Source organism: Bactrocera neohumeralis, chromosome 2, assembly GCF_024586455.1.
Source record: "Bactrocera neohumeralis isolate Rockhampton chromosome 2, APGP_CSIRO_Bneo_wtdbg2-racon-allhic-juicebox.fasta_v2, whole genome shotgun sequence".
NCBI classification, from domain to species: Eukaryota; Metazoa; Arthropoda; class Insecta; order Diptera; family Tephritidae; genus Bactrocera; species Bactrocera neohumeralis.
The window spans coordinates 13,843,946-13,862,993 of record NC_065919.1 but is presented as its reverse complement, the minus strand read 5'-3'; positions in this window follow the sequence as shown (position 1 = coordinate 13,862,993).

Sequence of the window (19,048 nt, the reverse complement as noted above, 5' to 3'; positions counted from 1 at the left end):
AATCCAAATGCCATTTTCCAAATTGGGCCAATAAAAAACATAACAACAATAGCAACAATCCAGCAAGTAAAACCAACAATTCACTGTCAAAGCTAAAAGCAAACACCTTACGCTACCAAACAGCTTTGCATGTATGTATGTTTGCTGAAGTGCCGCTTGAAAGGTGTTAAAACATATAAAGACCAAACTTTAAATAAAAACAACAAAAAATGAAGACACTCAAAGGCAAAAGAATAAAAAGTGAAAAAGAAAAAAATAAAAGCACAAAAATAAAAACAATTGTCGCCGAAGTAACTTTAACTGCATTTTAAGTAGCCGCTGAGCTCGAAAACTATTTGCATGCAAATAATGTTGGCCAGAAAATTAAAAATAGAAATGTTAGAGGGAAACCTAAAAACATACTGGTTTGTTTAAGAGACATTTTGGGCCAAAAATAAATGATAGTTGACATAATTGCCTCTACTCGTATATATGCGAGTGTATGTTTTACTATCTATATATGCACTCATTTGAAATATGATAGCGAGTGGAGTCTAGGGATCTTCGCAGATGTTGATTTAGGTGGAAGTTTTCATTTGGTTTTATAGTAGGTTACAATACACCTCAGACTTTATATTAAACTCAGAGTCTCTTAAGAAACCCATTTCAACACATGATTCCGCGGAAATCAAACCGATAAAAAAATGTTTCCTAGATTGATATAACATTTTTTTTATGATCGTTTGAAGTTTGACCAACATATGTCAGTTACTGTGTTAGTATTAGTGTCAGATGTTTGTTTACAACGCAATAAATTTTGTGCTCATTTGTACTGTGAAGCCATTTGAACAAGAGTTTGCTTGCAATTTTGTGTTTTCAATAGAATCACGGCTACAGAATCGTAGAAAGTATTGGGGAAGTGTTTTGAGCAGACACTAAGATTTCAGCGACGGTCATGAAGTCATTGTCAATTCCTCACATGCGAGTCGTTCACGGTAATATCGAGGAAGTTAAAGGAACAATGCTTGATAATCATCATTATGACATCACAGAGAGAGCAGAGGATTTCAATGTCTGTTATGGATCGACTCAGCACATATTGGTTAATGTTTTGAGAATGAAATCAATCAATGCTTCACTTGTAAAAGACATGAATGCATTTCACATTCTATCATAGTTGTCACTGACTTTTTGGCTAACCCGAAGCGAGAGTCTTCGCCCGGTCATCGTATTCGGCCGATTTTTCTCCCCATGACCTTTTGCAGTCTTTAAAACTAAAGTTCCGTTTTGAAGAACACGCTTGATAAGTCCATTGAAGCTATTGAAAGTCATTTCATGGAGGCCATGAAAACCATGCCAGCTGAGGCTTAACCTAATCTATTTTTGCACAAAACATCTAAGCTTTATTTTCTAGTCTTCAGGATTCTGGCTATTGGATAGATGCAGCATATAACAGTGACTTTTATTTAATTGGAACTATTTTGCATTGAACGCTTGCTGGGTTCGACGACAGTTCATTCTTTGCAAAACTCCTCGCTTGGAAAAGTTATTTCCTTCCACCGAAGATATATTACTTCCCAAATTGCAAAGAATGCGACAGCCTCTTCGATGAAACCTCTCTACGAACAGGTGTTTAGGTAAGAATAGGACGCACTGCACTCGTAATAAAAGGAGTATGGAGGAAATGCATCTGGAATGTTCGGTCCCTAAACTCGCAAGACGCCGTTGTCCAGCAAGTTGATGTTTTCGCATACTCTCTTTTTATTCTATAAAAGTCCAGAGTAAAAGATATGCCCATTCATTTGTTCATCCTCACTTAAGATACATCAAAAAGAATTTTGCGACTCTAAAAAATTTCACATTAGGCAACAAGCTCTTGGCAAAATCTCGTTTCGAACTGCGACTACACATTTTAGCATTATCTGCTGCACCTCGCTGCCGCATACTTCTCCCACTTGCAATTGATGAGAATAAAAGAAAATTTTAGCTGACAGCAAAGGTGTCATTTTGGCATTTGTCATGCGCCATCAGATTAAGACTCGCTGGAAGAGTAGAAACGCCTGTCGCCAAAGCAGAAGATGAGTTGTCCATCGACTATTGAAAGAAAGTGTTAATTGTTGTTGCTGCATGGGTGCCACAGACGCAGTAAGCGGACAGGCTACGCAACGCATGAAATGTGTGTATGGAAACAATTTCTTTACTTAATTTTTTTCTGTCTTTTATTGAAGCTTACAAAAGTCTGTCCGCTTGTAACTGCATATAGTTGTACATCTTCATTTTGCGGCATTTGCGACAGCGCTTGCGCAAACACTTCGAAATTTATGTTGTGCGCATAGCTTGTGGAGCCAGCCATGTTGCCGCCGCTGACAACGCCGCCGCAGCGTGTTATTTTATTACATGCAATTTCTTTTTCACGCTACCATTGCCACAGCACCGCTGTCATGTATCGTATGCAGATAGATACAAGCGGCGATAAATTCTCACTGCGTCAACGCGCATTGCTTTTGTTGTCTTTATTTCATTTTTATTGCATTTAATTCTTTTTAGACTTTCCTTATAGCTTATTCTTTTCTTCAACGGCCACTATAGGCTGCGGCAAGAGTCATAAAATTCAATGAAAATAAATAATAAAATAAAATATATATTAAATGCTTTTATATCTGCTAATGATAGTGGTGGGAAGCAGTGGGAGAACAGCCGCGTGGAGTCGATCTTTTATTTAAGCAATCATAAAGCGCCGGTAGCAAATGCAATCAGTGCTTTATGTGGTTATTATGCTAGCGGAAATGCTATATTATACAAAGATTTTTTATTTTTTATTATATATTTTAATATAATAATTTATTGTTGTGTAGAAGAGTAAATTATATAATGTTGAAAACTTATCGCTGAAATCTAGCAACACTCATTAGCAACAAAATGGAAAATAGCATTGGGAACAGTGTAAGGGAATGTATGGTTTTTATGGGCTTATTTCTAGAGCATTCATTAGTTTTTAAATGCGGTAATCTAGACGCCAAACAACAATAAGTTGAAAAGTGCATTTCAATTCTTCAAAGCCTTTCCTCGGAACCGTGTTAAAGGGTTATATATGTACAGTTACAATTTTCAAAAAATCTATTATCTTATAATATTTTCTTAATGTACTTACACACATATGTATATTTGAAAATCCACATAGAAAACTTCATATCGTTCTGGTAAATATTTTCGAAGCTACACGCAAATTTGAAAAGGAGTTTCATAGTGCTTGGAATTATAAGGCGCGTCTTTCTCAAAATGGTGTTTTCCAAATCGGCTAAACCGATTAGTCTCAAATTTTAACACAAGCTTCTTAAATATATTTTTTAGTATTTAATCGAAGATTTTTTCTCACCGATATACTATATATTATTTTTTTTATAAACAATTGAATGTCGAAATTTTGGACAAAAATCGATTTTTTTTTTTGAAAAACTGCCATTTAAAAAAAAAAAATTGATTTTGCTTGTTCCTTTATTGGTTACTAGATTTCACGTTACTTTGATGAAATCTGTTAATTTCAGAAGATCCCTTTCAGAGTTATAGTGGTCACCGCAAAACGTCTTTTCTGAGAGAAACTCCCGGAGATCCTTTCCAAATAAATATTTTTGCTAATACTAAAGCTTAAAATACAGTTAGAAGATACGTGTAAACATTTTTGGATCAATAAATTTAAAAGTTTTCTCACACAAAATTCTGAAAAATTCACGTTTTTCGGCTTTCTAACTCTTTAAGATATCACCAAAATGGGAATGGAGAAGAAAACTATCAAAAGTTATTAATACAATAAGAAAAAACTCTATACGTAAGCCTCTGAGTTTAGAAATGATGTTCCGAAAAAGTACGTATAATTAGTCGAAAAATTTATCAAACCATGAACACAAAATGTGTAAACTACGTAGTGCGAGATAAGAGATTTGAACGCAAAATAGAAAGTAATACGATGTAAGAGTATGGCCTTACAAAAACTAGTTCACTGATTGGATTTAATAAGGACTTTCAACGTAACTTTCTCAAAATAATATATAAGAATTGTATACAAACTATTTAATCAAATCCAGTTAATGAAAATTGCAACTAAAGAAGGAATGAAAGCTAATGAATACGTCGCTGGGGACTATTATTCTTATAAAACTCAAAATAAGTCTTAGGTTTATACTTGAAAGTATTTTTCTAAAAGTGTACATGTTTTTGAAAAAGCATTCACCAACTAAACGGATTTTGTCTTACACAATTTAGTTTCAGATGCCTACAGAATTTAATATTTCTGTAATATAGTCGCAAAAATTTGTAGAAAATAAGCCAATTCACAACTAAATTTTGGTTTACCGTCGATAGGTTGGTTGTATACTTGACTTAGGCGGCCATTCTGGACTATTGTGAGAAGTTTATATCAAAGATGCAGCCGTTCTATATAAATGTGGGAAGTTTCTGATAAAGATCTAATAGTCTTTCAAATGGGCGAAAGGCACTTAAAAAATATACTATAACTATAAAAAATACTAAAGTAATATGGTTGTATATAAAGTGAATCTTTATCCGCAAACACTATAGTATGAAGGTGGTGCTCCTGTCAAACATAGCGCCATCCAGCATATATTTGGATTTTCTTAGACATAACGGCAGAACATTTTTATTGAAAGTGGTTACTAAAGCAAAGGATAGAAAAATAAACGGCTCCATTATATATATACTAGAGCGGTTTGATTTCTTTACAATGGTATAAAATCGCGTATGCGGTAAATGTTCTACGGATCAATCTAAATAACCTTGCCTAATAGACAATGGGTCTAAAACCGATTTCAAACCAGTGATTTCTAAGGCGAAGTTTAAAAAATTTGGATAATCGCTTGCATGGGAGATATATGATATAGTTGTCCGATCTGGCTGATTCCGACAATGATTAATAGAATATCAAAATAAGCCTACATCTGACGCACAAATTTTTATAATTCCTAAAAAATTTCGCCTTATTGGCTATTTCTTTTTCTGGCTCCCTGCAAATCGACCCGTTCTATTGCATATAACATTGTGCAAAAAAGTACCCGGAAATTGTCACCGAATTTTCTAGTCCTCGAAACACCTTTTATTAGCACTTTTTGGGTTGGCCTTCAGCACCTTCAACGAATTTTCTTTTATCTCTTCGATCGACTGAAAACGGATTCCAATCCGATGACTCCGGTATTGATTATATGTCGAACTCTTGGACCATTGTCCCATCGGCAGGTTATAATGCTCTCCATGAAAGAGTAATCGGAACTCGCACGGTCAAAAGAGACCTGTTTACGGTACTCTTTTTGAAAAAATGTAGCTTTATCGGGACGAGTCGAGCAAGAACCAAAAATATCCGCCAAAATCATTCAAACGGACTAGCAAGAGGTGTCGAGCTCTTTTTTCATCGCTGTGACTCTTGCCTGACGGTTTTCAAGCACTATAGCTTTCACTTTTTGAATATTCTTATCAGTTGCAGAAGCCGAAGGTCGACCAGAACGATGCCTCTACCATTTTTGAAGGCTTTCCTTAAGTACTTTTTTAATATAATAACATTTCTTTAATATTTTTAATATTATTAATACTTTTTCTGATTTTTTCTCAGTCGAGCTAAATAAAAATCAAAACTTATTTGAGTTTGCAAAATGAAAACCACGAAAGTTCTCAAAATAAGGTAATTCTTTTAATTTTGAGACATTATTTTGTGAAATATTTATTTATAATATTACATTTTACGATTTATGGTACAGTCGGACTATGAACAACTTTTGCGGAAGATGGTTTTGACCTTTTGTGTGGATTACTAACTTTCATATAAGCATAATTTTTTAGTTTCACTTTACAATAATGTGTTTAAAAGCAATGCATGGAGTCATGTGTAGAAGTTCACGCAAGTGAGGAAATTTCCCTGCCCGCCATTCACTTGGAAGTGACCAGAAACGATTCTTTTACATATGGCTCAAGCAGCTCACAACTTCCGGTCTTTGACCAAGTATCCTCTGGGTAGCCTAAGAACAGCCGTTCGAAGGCGAGCTAAAGTGAGAAGGCGAAACACCCCCTACATAGGGTTGTGCGCTGGGTTTGGGACCCGCCACCACCAATGTAAGAAAAGCATTAATCATCCTAGGTAAACAGAAAGGAAATATTTCTGTGTTATTCATTTGGAAATCTAAAAACTTAATTCGGCTTTTGTTAGCATTAATATAAAGAATTCAAACTTTACCAGCTTTTTTCGTTTTGGACAAAATTTTCATGACGATTAAAGAAAAAGAATAAAAGTTTTCTTTGACCACACTAATATATATATATATATATATATATATATATTTGTTGAATTTGATAATTAATAAATAAATTCACAGGTTCACATTGCAAAAATGTGCTCGTCTCTGAATAGCTAAGTCAGAATAAGCAACCCTTTGTTAATAATTCAACAATTTTTTTAGCAACGATTTTTTTAATTCGATAATTAGTCGTGTATATAATCAATTGATTATGTATGTAAACAGCAGCATTGTTAAGCACACGTGTTTGCATATTAAAAAGAAATGAATAATATTTTAGCATAGACAATAAAATAGAGAAGCGATTTTTCATCAACAGCTGACTGATGCTAACACATTGTCATTAAAGGCTATTAACGAAGAATTTGTGTTTATTGCAAAGGAAATAGTAAATAAACAGATACAGCAGATTTTTAGCAGATATGGACTGCTTTAGTGCTCATAAGCTGTTATACGTAATTTCAGTAAGAAGTCAAAGCTTGCACCTCTCACGCTGAAAATTCAAATTTTCATTAACCGCTAGTTATCAGGTGAGGATAAGGAAGCAGAAATGCGCCGCAACACGAAGATTACAAATTTCGAAAGAAATATTGTTGCAAGTTGTGAACTTAATCCCACACAAAACTGCCAAAACTACGCACAACAACAAATATTTGTTTGTTTATATGATGTGAGTATCAGTCAAAAGTATGCGCCAACAGCCATAAAATTGATGAAGTTGTTAGCGCTGAAGATTTTAACACGCTTGACAATACCCTTAATCACAATTAACACGCTGGTTGTTAGTTTATGTTGTGTTTCGAACACTATTTAATTGTTGGTGTGTTTTGTTTTTTTAATAGTTACTACTGCTACTTGTTGCCACTACCAACAACAACACCGGTTGTCGCTGCCATAACGACTAATTATGAAAAATGTGCGGAGCAGAGCTTCAAACAGAAGCTCACAACGCCGCCTTAACGCTTAAAAGCTACACAGAAAGACAACGTAACACGATGTGTTTGTAAATAGCGGCAACAATAACACAGTATGTGATTTAAAAATCATAATTTTGTTTTGATACTTTGCATTTATGAGCTATATTTTGCATGAGTGTTCAGAAAACTTTGAATTAAATGATGTAAATATTTTTAAATATTTTGTGGAAGAGTCTTTAATGGAAAATTCTGCAGTGTGTTGAGAGTAGCCTAAAACCTCATTCAAAGCTTTTTAACATCTAGATGTTTTTTAACCTATGCGCTGCTAAGAACATGCACAATTAAGTATTGAAATATTTCAAAATCTAAACTCAAAACTCGAGTTTTTTAAACTTTTTGGTGTTAAAGTTAAACACTACTGATATACACGGAGTTAACCAAATCAGAAAAACAAAAAACAATTATTTAAGTCGTCTGTAAAACAAATGTATAATATATAAAATCAATTTGGGGTTTAACGTCAAGACCTGCTGCTAAATACAGTGTTTACTAAATCAAACAAATTTTTTAACTCATCCTTAACACAAATTTAAAACGAAACGTTAAACACCGAAACGCGGAGTTTACATTTTTAACTCGTCTCTAACACAACGGTTAACATTTTAAACAACCCATTTTGGTGTTTAACGTTAAACACCAGTTTTAAACACGGAGTTTACGAAGTCAAATTTTTTTTAACTCGTCTATAACATAAATACTTAATATTTAATATCAATTCGCTGTTTAACGTTAAACTCTACTGTTAAACACGGAGTTTACCAAATCGAAAAACGCCCTAACTCGTCTATGACACAAATATTAAACATGTAAAATCAGGTCGGTGTTTAAAGTTAAACACTATTGATAAAAACGGAGTTTAGAAAATCAAAAAAAAAATTCCTTAACTCGAGTTTAACACAAAAGTTTAAAACCACTTTGGTGTTTAACGTTAAACACCGGTTTTAAACACGGAGTTTACCAAATGAAAAAAAAAATCGTTAACTTGTTCTTAGCACAAATATGTAAAACCAATTTGGAGTTTAACGTTAAACACTGAGTTTACCAAATCAAACAAATTCTTTAGCACTTTTATAACACAAATGTTTAATATTTAATATCAATTTGGTGTTTTACGTTAAACACTATTGATGAACACGGAGTTTACTACCACAAAATTATCCTTTAACTCGCCTTTTATATAAAATTTTTTTAATTATGTACGAACAGCATTTTCAAGTTAAATTCAGAGCTTCTTAAACACAATTATTGGAACATGTATTCGGTGTGATATAACATGAACCCGCTAAGAGGCTATAAAACTCGTGTTGTTAGATAAATAGCAAAGATTGTGCGAAAACTTTAACGAAATTTCTTTATAATCAACCAAAAGAGATTTCTTTATTTAAGACCGACTTTAAGTAAAGTCGTAGTAAATTTTTCGAACATTAAAATTAATTAATTACCAAATTAGCTCGAGTAGATGCTACGAAACTGACACGCCTAGTAGCGCCAAGCTTAGCCATTACCACCGCATGTGTGTAAGAAATTCATGATTAACGAAGAGATTTTATCAATATCTGCTGGCTACAGCAGAGCCACTCGCAAGCAGCCGCTAGAAATATCAAAGGCACGATCTTGCGATCGATGGCTCGATAAATATGCTAGATAGCATAATGTGGAGACACCTGCTTAGCACTGAAGTAAGTATCTATATGTATGTGTATGTTGAAGATTCACATGCTCATAAATTTTTTCTCACTCGATTAATTTGAAAACCTAAAATCTCTTTATGCGCAATTAATCATTTTAATTAGCTAATTAAGCACGACGACGAGTTTTTAATTTGAAATACATGAATTTCGAAAAATTCATATATATTCACATAATAATTTGCAGTTCTATTTAGTTATTTATGCCGCTGAGAGCATTGATATTCAGTTAGACAGATATACTTGATGCTTATATCAAAGTTCCCGGCACTGCCGCCAAATGCTGGTTATGTTAATATGTTTACTCGTTTTTTAACATAAGTGCTTATAATATATTTATAAGGATAATTTAATAAACAAAATATTAATAAGTATTACAAGAAACTTAAATAGGTTTAGACCCAAGTTACACGAGACCTGATTCACGAGTATATGGATTCAGCAAATTTTTACCCGCAAAGTGAAATTGTTAGTTTTTCCAAACAAAGTCGTTTTTTTAAAAAACATTGGTTCCAACTTAATAATACTAGACTGAACTTTTATTATTAATTTTAAGACTGCGCGAATCCAGCACTGTTGGTCACACTTGTCCATACCTATGGCATAGAACTATATATATATTTGTATGTATGTATGTATGTGGGTTTATAAATATTTACTGGAAATAAATTTGTATATTTAACTTTGACAGATTTATGAGTCGTGAGCTAGAGTTCAAGTATAAAACAGCACGTGCTTGTGTTTTGGTTATGTAAATATATACAAGCTTATACAAATCTAGTCTTTAGTTGCGAAAACAAATATATTTGATTAAGGCTTAAACTTATCTGGGTATGTTGCTGTATGAGCCATGATGTTCTTCCAGAAATTAAAGATTTTATTTTCTCTAAGCAGCTGCCGGATGGCTTTGAATAAACTCATGAGCTGAGAAGTACTCAAATACTTTTTTTTTTACTTCGAACAAAATTTTAGCTAATTCTTCACTGTGTGTAAGTCTTGCGCTCACTTTACTTAGTAACCACGATTTAAATATTTTAAGAACAATTACCAGGTTTTTGCAATAAGTTTTGACGTTCGATAAGAGAAAGCGTTGCTACTAGCCCAAAAATTTTCTTGTTTTGTTGGTACACTCTTCATATGAACGTTTGTGGAACTTCCATTTCAGTCTGTCAATTCATTCTTTGTTTATGGTACAAGCCATTTAGTGTCGCCGTGTCACAGTATTTTTTTACAATGGAAAAAATTGAATATCGTGCAGTGATAAAATTCTTATTTTTGGAAGGAAAACAGGAAAAAGAAATTCACGAACGAATGTTAAAAGTGTATAATGATTGTTCATCTATATATGTACAATTAGAATAGTAGAAATATGGGTTGCTGAATTTAAACGCGGTCGTACAAGCCTTGAAGACGATCTACTTGAAGGACGTCCAAAAAGCGCATCAACACCAAAAATCATAGCCAAAATACAGGATATGGTTTTGGCAGATCGTCTATTGACTGAGAGATATTTAGTTGACCACGTCTCATTAGGCAGTGTGAGCCATGTTTTAAGTAAAATTTTGGATTTAGAAAGCTGTGTGCACAATGGGTGCCACATTCGCTAACAATGGAACAAAAACACATTCGAATGCGACTTTCTCAGCAACATTTGGAGCGTTTTAAAAAGGACAAAGTGGATTTTGTGCGTCGATTCATTACTAGGGATGAGACTTGGGTTTATCATCATGATTCTGAATCAAACAAGAGGCTAAAGTGTGGTGTGAACCTGGTTGTTCGGTCAGGAAGGTTATGGCATCAGTTTTTTGGCATGCGAGAGGAATTTTGTTTGTGGATTACTTCCAAACTGGTAAAACAATTAAAACTGAATATTACTGCAACCTTTTGGACCAGTTGAAGGAAAAAAAAATCGTGAAAAAATACCCAGTTTGAAGGAGAAAAAAAAGAACAATGCACTGTGTCACAAGAGCATTTTGACAAATCCATGAATTAAAGTTTGAACTGTTGAAGCATCCACCGTATTCCCCAGATTAGGCCACCAGCGACTTCCATTTGTTTCCAGAGCTGAAAAAACTTAAGCACGGCAAGCGCTTTTCATCAAATAAAGACTGTTGAAGCGTGTTTTTCATACCTTCCATATTCTCACTTCAGGGATAGGATCCACAGATTGGAGGATCATGGGAGCAAGTGTATTAATGTTCAGGGAGATTATATTGAATAATAAAGTGTATTTTGTTAATAAAATTGTTTTTTTTTTTCTTATCAAACAACAAAACTTATTAAACAACCAGGTATATGTAATTTATAATTCGAAATTCATTGAAATTTCAATTTAGACACAATTAATATTGAGTCAAACGCTAAATTCATAAAACCACTTCTGTCTTTTCCATTAATAAATGTTAACTATGATAAATATTTAATTTATTTTTACCTATTAAGAAGTCCAAATAAAAAAAGAAAAATGCAAAAAACGCATAAATCTAAATACAAGCACACACACATACGCACATTTCCAATCTGGTGACATATGGCATTTAAATTTATTAGCTCAGCGGCTTCCTGTCGCGCTCACAGCCAATCTCGCAGTTGCGCATAGCTCGTGAGCGCTTGCGCATATTTGTGCCGACTATGCGGCGTGCGTGTAGGTAGCGTTTTAATTTGAGTTTATTTTTCATTTTATTTTAAATAATTTGCCTATATTTACAGGCAATATTACCATTTAGTATATAACTAGCATGTTACTCTAACGACAATTGGTAAAACAGGAAACTAGCAGACTGTACTAGACTAACAGACTAACTTGCCAATAGACTGGTATCAATTTGCTTGTCACCAACTACTCACACCTGCCAAACAACAACTCATTCCGGTTTGGTGACACTCAATAATTTTAGAATAATAATGCGAGATAAGGAAACAAAGTGCATGTAAAGTGAGGCTTACATAATTGACTACAAGTTAGTTGCATTTACTTAAACTATGCGTTCAAAGGGAAGCACATTCTTTATTGGGAGGGTCCTGCTATACAAGGGGGGTCTATAAAGTGTGATATTTACGAATATGCATAGTTGAGAAGACTTTTTTGTTTTATATATCTATGTATTGGGTTTTTTGAAGTAATTAACTTTTTTATGGCCCATGAAGCATCATTTAATCCTTGTAGTTGTCTGTTGGCGATCTAAATCTTGTCACTTGAGGGCTACGATCTGCGGAAACTTATTCAGTTCTTCAGTTTAGACAAAATCGTGCTTACTCTCTTCATTTAGTTAGAAGAAAAGAAATAAAATAAAGTTGATTATGTTGAAAATTTCCTTTTTCTTCTATAGATAATGATATATAATTTTTCTCTCTCTCTCTCGCACAGGTTTTCTCTACTTCTCTCTCATTTTTTTGAAGAAAATGAAGTTAATTATGCTGAAAATTACCTTTTTATTTTATAGATAACGGTATATACTTTTTTCTCTCTTCTCTCTCCGTATTTATCTACCTCTTTATCACTATGTTCAAGTTAATTATGTTGGAAATTATCTTTTAATTCTATAGATAACGGTATATACTTGTTTTCTCTCTCTTTTTCTCTTCTCTCTCCGTCTTCTTCTTACGCTCTCTCATTATTTTGAAGAACAGAAAGTTAATTATGTTGAAAATTATATTTTATTTCTATAGATAACGGTATATGCTTTCTCTCTTTCTTTCTCTCTTCTCTCTCTCTCTCTCTTCTCTCTCTGTCTTTTCCTACCACTCTCTCATTATTTTAAAGAAGAGAAAGTAAGTTATTTTGTAAAGTATCTTTTATTTCTATATATAACGGTATATACTTTTTCTCTCTTCTCTTCTCTGTCCGTCTTTCTCTACCTCCCTCTTATTATTTTGAAAAAAAAGTAAATGAAAGTTAATTATGTGAAAATTATCTTCTTATTATATAGATAACGGTATAAAACTTTTGTCCATCTCTTTTATCTTTCTCTCTATCTCTATTCTCTCTTTCTCTCACCTCTTTCTCATTATACCATAATAGCAAAAATCTAAGCTAGCAACTATTTTCGAATTAATTTTAACGCCATTTATTCTCTTAACATTTCTAGTAAATTTTCTTTGCAACCTTGTCAAGGGTATATGTTGTTTATGCAAATCAAAAAATGCAAAATAATTTCCATTCTCTAGTTTATGCAAATATTTGCCCTTAATACTAGTATTAGCGACAGTGACACCACAATTAGCTGCCATCTTACATAACGCCAGCGACTAAGGGTGCATCGCCACAATATTTTGCATTGCAGTCGATTGGAAAAATACAAAGTTGTATTGAAAATTTATGCGCATGCAATGCTACTAGTCAAAACATAAATAGAATAAGTGTGAAACTGCTGTTACAGCCAATAAACATATATAAATATGCATTAGCAAGCGAGATAGCCCGTAAGAGTTAAATAAATGAAAGATTTAACGTCAGCAAAGCGCTGAAACTCAAAACAAAAAATAAATAAATGCGAAAAATGTAAGAAGCGTGTTTTCATAAATCAAAGCAACTTGCGGATTCACAGATAACAATATTAAATACTCCAACCCGTTTGTGACGTCTGTACAATTAGTTTATATTAAATATGTAATTTGCATTAAAGCGAGACTTCTGTAAAGTTCTAGTAAAACCGGGAATCTTATGCTTTTTGAAAAAATCGTATTGCTTGGCGTGACAACTGGAAACGGAATGATGCTTACGATTTTACATAATTGGTTTAATCTCTACTGGTTGGCTAATGAATTAATTAGTTATGAATGTTTAATGAACGTACCATAAATATTTTGACGCTTTTGGTTGATAGACTAGTGCAGCAGTCTTTGAAAATGAAGAAAACGAAAAAAATTCATTAGCGATTAAGATCGGTAAGGAAAAATACTTGTGAAATAACAAACATTGAAGGAAAAATTATTTACGTGCGTGCTGAGTTTTGCTCACCTACCTCTTCTACCTTTTCTCAACTTCAGATCCACTGTAAACAATTTCTCATTCAATGTTTGTGATTTTGTGGTTGAATTTTTAAGGTTTAAGAATGGTTGATCTCTATTTCCGGCAAAACTACGAGCCACATAGAAAAATATTTTATGGCAATGTTGTTAGTAATGAAAAGGTCTATAAATTTTGTATATAGCCTTTTTTCACATAACCTAAAAATTTATGTAAAAATTCAAATAACTAAGCTTTGGAGATTTTTATTTTTACCTGGTGCAATTTTTTTTTTAGTTTACGAAATTTGGTGGAAACTTATCATCATATGTCCCAAACACACTCTAAATTTTATACTCTTGCAACATGTTGCTACAGATTATAATAGTTTTGTTCACCTAGTGGTTGTATATAGCACCTGAAGCGGAGTAAAAATTGAGTTACTTAACTTGACTCTGCTCTTCTTTATTTGTTATATTAAAAATATTTATTCTACGAGTATTACCTAACATTATTATATCTAAAAACGAAAACTCTAATTTTCCATAAAAATCTCAATAAAATTCTTTTTAAATCTGTCATTTTACCAAATTTTTCTAATCTTTTTTGAGATGATGACCGATCTAGAGTTTGGAGAAAACCAAATGCGGCGCTTGATGTGAAGAATATTATACCGGCAGTTGAATATGGAGACGGCAGCGTTATAGTTTGGCGGGCCATGGCTTTATCTGGAGTTGGATGTTTGGTTTTTTAGAGTGTACTATGGATCGCTATGTTTATGAAAGCATATTGAAACACAATTCGGATAAAAATGCGGATAATTTGAATATTGGAAAGCATTCGATTTTTCAACAAGACATGAACACAAAGGACGCAGTGCACGCTGTGAGTGGCTTCTATACAAAGCCCCGAAAACAACCTAAAATCAACACCACAGATATATAATAGTCAGCAGATGTAAATGCGATTGAAAATATTATCTGAGCTTGGACCGAAATTGCTGCCGATGTAACTTAAATTTTGGTGACATCAACGCCCTGACGTCTACAAGCAGTGATTGATGCCCAATGTGAATCAACCAAATACATCAATCAATCGATTCAAAAAAAAATTTTTTTTTAAGATGTTCGCTTTTTGTGGTTGCTAATTGAAGACTTTTTTCTCGATGCTTTGAATACTTTTGTTTTGTTATTGCAAAGAACTACTTTTTGGTTTCACAAATGCCTTAAATAATGACATAAAGCCTTTTCTGATTTTCACACACAATTTTAACAGATTTGCCGAATCAAAAATTCGAAGCGTGTATGTAGACTTTTTCTTTGACTATATCTAAAATGATATGTATGTGAGTTGCCACCAGTTTCCACATTTTATTGTGACAGTCTAAAAAAGGCAATTTTTAGTGAAATATGTAGTATACTAAATTGTCTTAAAAAGTTTCGGACATATTTTTACATATTTAAAAACACCCAGAAAAATTTGTGAATAAAAATTAAAAAAATTTAAACTCGCAGTAAAATATGTCGTTCACTGCTGCAACGCCTACGAATGAAACCAAAAAAATCTTTCTAGAAGATATTGTCAGTACAATGTTTAGCTGTCGAAAAAATATATTTTTGGTAGAATTACGGATTTTTTAACAAAAGTTGAATTTCACCACAAATATTGGCTGTTTTTGGCTTGCCAACATTTAGTTTATGTTCAAACCCAAAAACAATTCGAAAGTGATCGCATTATATGTATGTCTACGAGAAGTAAGCCAGGCAAATTTTAAAAATATTATTTTGAGACAAATTAACGAAGCTGATTGAACTGAGCTGTTGCACTTCAGAAAGCTGTGACTCGAAAAATATTTTAAATATAAAAAGTGTGGAGGAAATTGGTAGGCTGCTGAAGACTACTGAAGTTTCCGCTCAATATGTAAGCAATTTAGTTATAGTTGGACTAGACTCCAATAAAATGTTGAAAAAACGGTTTTTTATTATGGAAAGGTTAAACCTCTTTTTTTAATATACACAACAAAAATAAAGATAAACAATAAGTTAGGAGATTATAGCGTTGCCTTTGATAATACTTCATGGCAAATTTCCTAGAAATATCTTACCAAATAAAAAAGTTGTCCGTACATGGACTTGATTTTGATTTATAAGTTTGTATGAGAGCTATATTGGACCGATATGCATAGATAATATATTTCCCAGTCGAGGATTATTTAACCACGAAGAGCGCTGAATACAATTGACAACCAATTTAAAAAAGCCATTGCTAGCTTATGCGCTTATATACCTGTAAAGACAACCAATAGCAACAACAAGCAATACTAACTGCGTAGTTAGTATAGTTTCTAATAAAAACAGCAGCAACTAACAAAAAAATCGATGCGCCATTGCAAAAGCATAACAAATGAAGCTACCGCGCATAGATACAACAATGCTAGTTGAAGCGCTGGAGACGAATGCAGTCAAACCGCTCGGCTTAGCTCAGCTGTTCAACGACTCGGCGCAGCGGTAGTGATACTCATTAATAAAATGGCGCGCAAAAAATTAATAACAATAACAAAAATACAACATTGTGCGCCAACGAGTGTGCACAGTAGTGAGGAGCACTCAATACAACAACAATAGAGCTAAAAGTGCCACAGCACTTAGCATAGAATCGCATAGATTTGTTCTTCCTCTTATTTTCAATTAACAATGGCCATTCCTAACTGCAGTTCGGCAGCACCTGCAGCAGCGCTCATTAGTCGCTGGCATTCACAGGCGCTGCCGGCGTCGATGCTGGCTATTTTTCTATGTATATGTATGTATGTGTGCTTGTCTGTACCGTTGTTGTCATTGTTGCTAATAGGCGGTCGGTTGTTTCGTGGTTTCTTTGTTCTTGTTGCCATTGCGGTCGCATTTGATGAGTCAACTGATGCGTTTTTTATACCAGCTATTAACAACAACAGCAGCTACTGCATTAGCAACAAAAGCTGCAACAAAAATTACAACAAAAACGGCAAAAGCAAAAATAATACCAACTGTAATATTAATTTTAGCAGCAATTGCTCGAGTTTTAATACTTCACTGTTGGCCGTGTTTTTGCTGTTGTTGTTACGGTTATAATTGTTTTTAATTCGTTTATAGTGTTGTGCAGCTATTGTTATTATTGTTGCAGCGCATGGTTGCTGTGACTTTAACATTGTAATGTTTTTCTGTTTGTTTAAAGCCATCTTTTTTTTTGCCTTTTTGCAGTTCATTTGCGCATTTTCCGCTTCTAATTGTTATAGCTTTAAATGCTTTTCTTTGTTGTTCCTTCTGCAGTTATACTTATGCATTTTATTGGCTGTGCGGCCTGTGCGCAAGTCACTACGGCTAACAAGTTGCATTTATTACGGCTCTAATGCAGGGGCAACGCTGGCAATAAAACTAATAGGAGCGCATGCTAAGAAGATGCCGCTAGTGCAAATTGAAATCAAAACGTTTTATTTACCCCAAAGTGGCGCGTTTTTCTTTTAAGACACAATTACTATAGTTACAAATGTAAAATGTAAACAAGAAAGTGAATAGTTGAATGAAATTGAAGTTTACTTGGCGATCACTGTTTACATGCGCAGTGTAAGGCTTTTATACAATTAAATTCTTTTATGTTTTTTTGTTGTTCTTTGGTGCACAGAATGCTTAAATGCAATATGAGTAGATTCTGAATTTGTTATATATATATCTTATATATAATTTTTTTGTTACATAATTTAATACCTGTATATAATAAATAGTTAAAAAAATATAAAATATTTATGGTTCTTAAGGGGGGAGCCTGCTTTAGGGGCTTAAAAATCTCAATTTTTTTGAGGATTTTTTGGGAGGGAAAGAGCGTTTATAGATAAATATTTAAACATCATTCACAAATTTTTTGACACCAAATCTTTGATATTCTGCCTTAGGGAAGCAATTGCCTGACGTATCTCTCATGTGCATTTGCCGAACGGCGGGCAGGTCGCAATTTCTATCGGATACAAAAAATTCAAAGAGATTCATATTTTCTAATAATTTATCTTTTAGTTAAACTAAAAAAATTCCAAAAAAAATGTAAAATTTTACAAATTTTTTAAAAATTGAAAAAAGTGGTTTTTAAACAAAGAAAATTTACTTAATGTTGTTTAAAAATATGTTCAAACTTGACTTTTCTTAGTTTCTTTTTAGTTTAAATAAAGATAATAAACTTTGCCCCAATACCATACGAAGTTTAGTTTTTTTTCTATTCTCCCCTCCAATTAAGAAATATCGTAAAAATGGAAAACCGAAAAATGGTGCGTCAAAGTTTTCGCTTTCTGCCCAAGCGCTAATTAATGCACTGTATATACTCGTCGATCGGGCCACGCGTAGCTGTGGTATATATTTTATACTATTATTCATACAACAAAGCAATAATACAGTGAAAATTTTGAGGATAACGAATTAAAGCCTGCTTTCTCAATGCCTGATTACAAGCCTTTCTGTCCAGTTAATAGAGTTGTCCGCTTAATAGACTTTACTTAATAAACATCAACAAATTGTGGAACCGGCCAATATGCATAGTTAATAGAGATGATCGCTTAATAGTGCGTCCATTTAATAGAGCTTTCTCTGTATTTTTTATTTATGAATTATTTTTACTATACTAAATATCTTCTAAATTGGTTCGAACTGCACACAGTGGGCGAAATTTTGCCCAAATCGATTCAGTAGTTTAGGTGCCCATCGCGGACAAACAACGTAACACGTAATTTTTATAAATTAAGATTTTGTTTTCAAATTGCTAGGAGGGTTGAAATCGTACACATAATTATTTGGCAATTTGTTAAGTTCTACCACTTCATCAACTGCTAATGTTTGAAAGTTTTAAGTTTTTCCATTTTTTAATTTTTCCTGTATTCTTGTAATTTTAGTAAATAGTTATTAAAAATACGATGACATTGACATAGTTCAGCGAATTAAAAGACAGCGACTACGCTGGCTAGGTCATGTTGACCGGATGGACGAAAACACTCCAGCTCTGAAAGAATTCGAAGCAGTACCTGCCGGGGGAAGCAGAGGAAGAGGAAGACCTCCACTCCGTTGGAAGGACCAAGTGGAGAAGGACCTGGCTACGCTTGGAATAACCAATTGGCGCCACGTAGCGGAAAAAAGAAACGACTGGCGC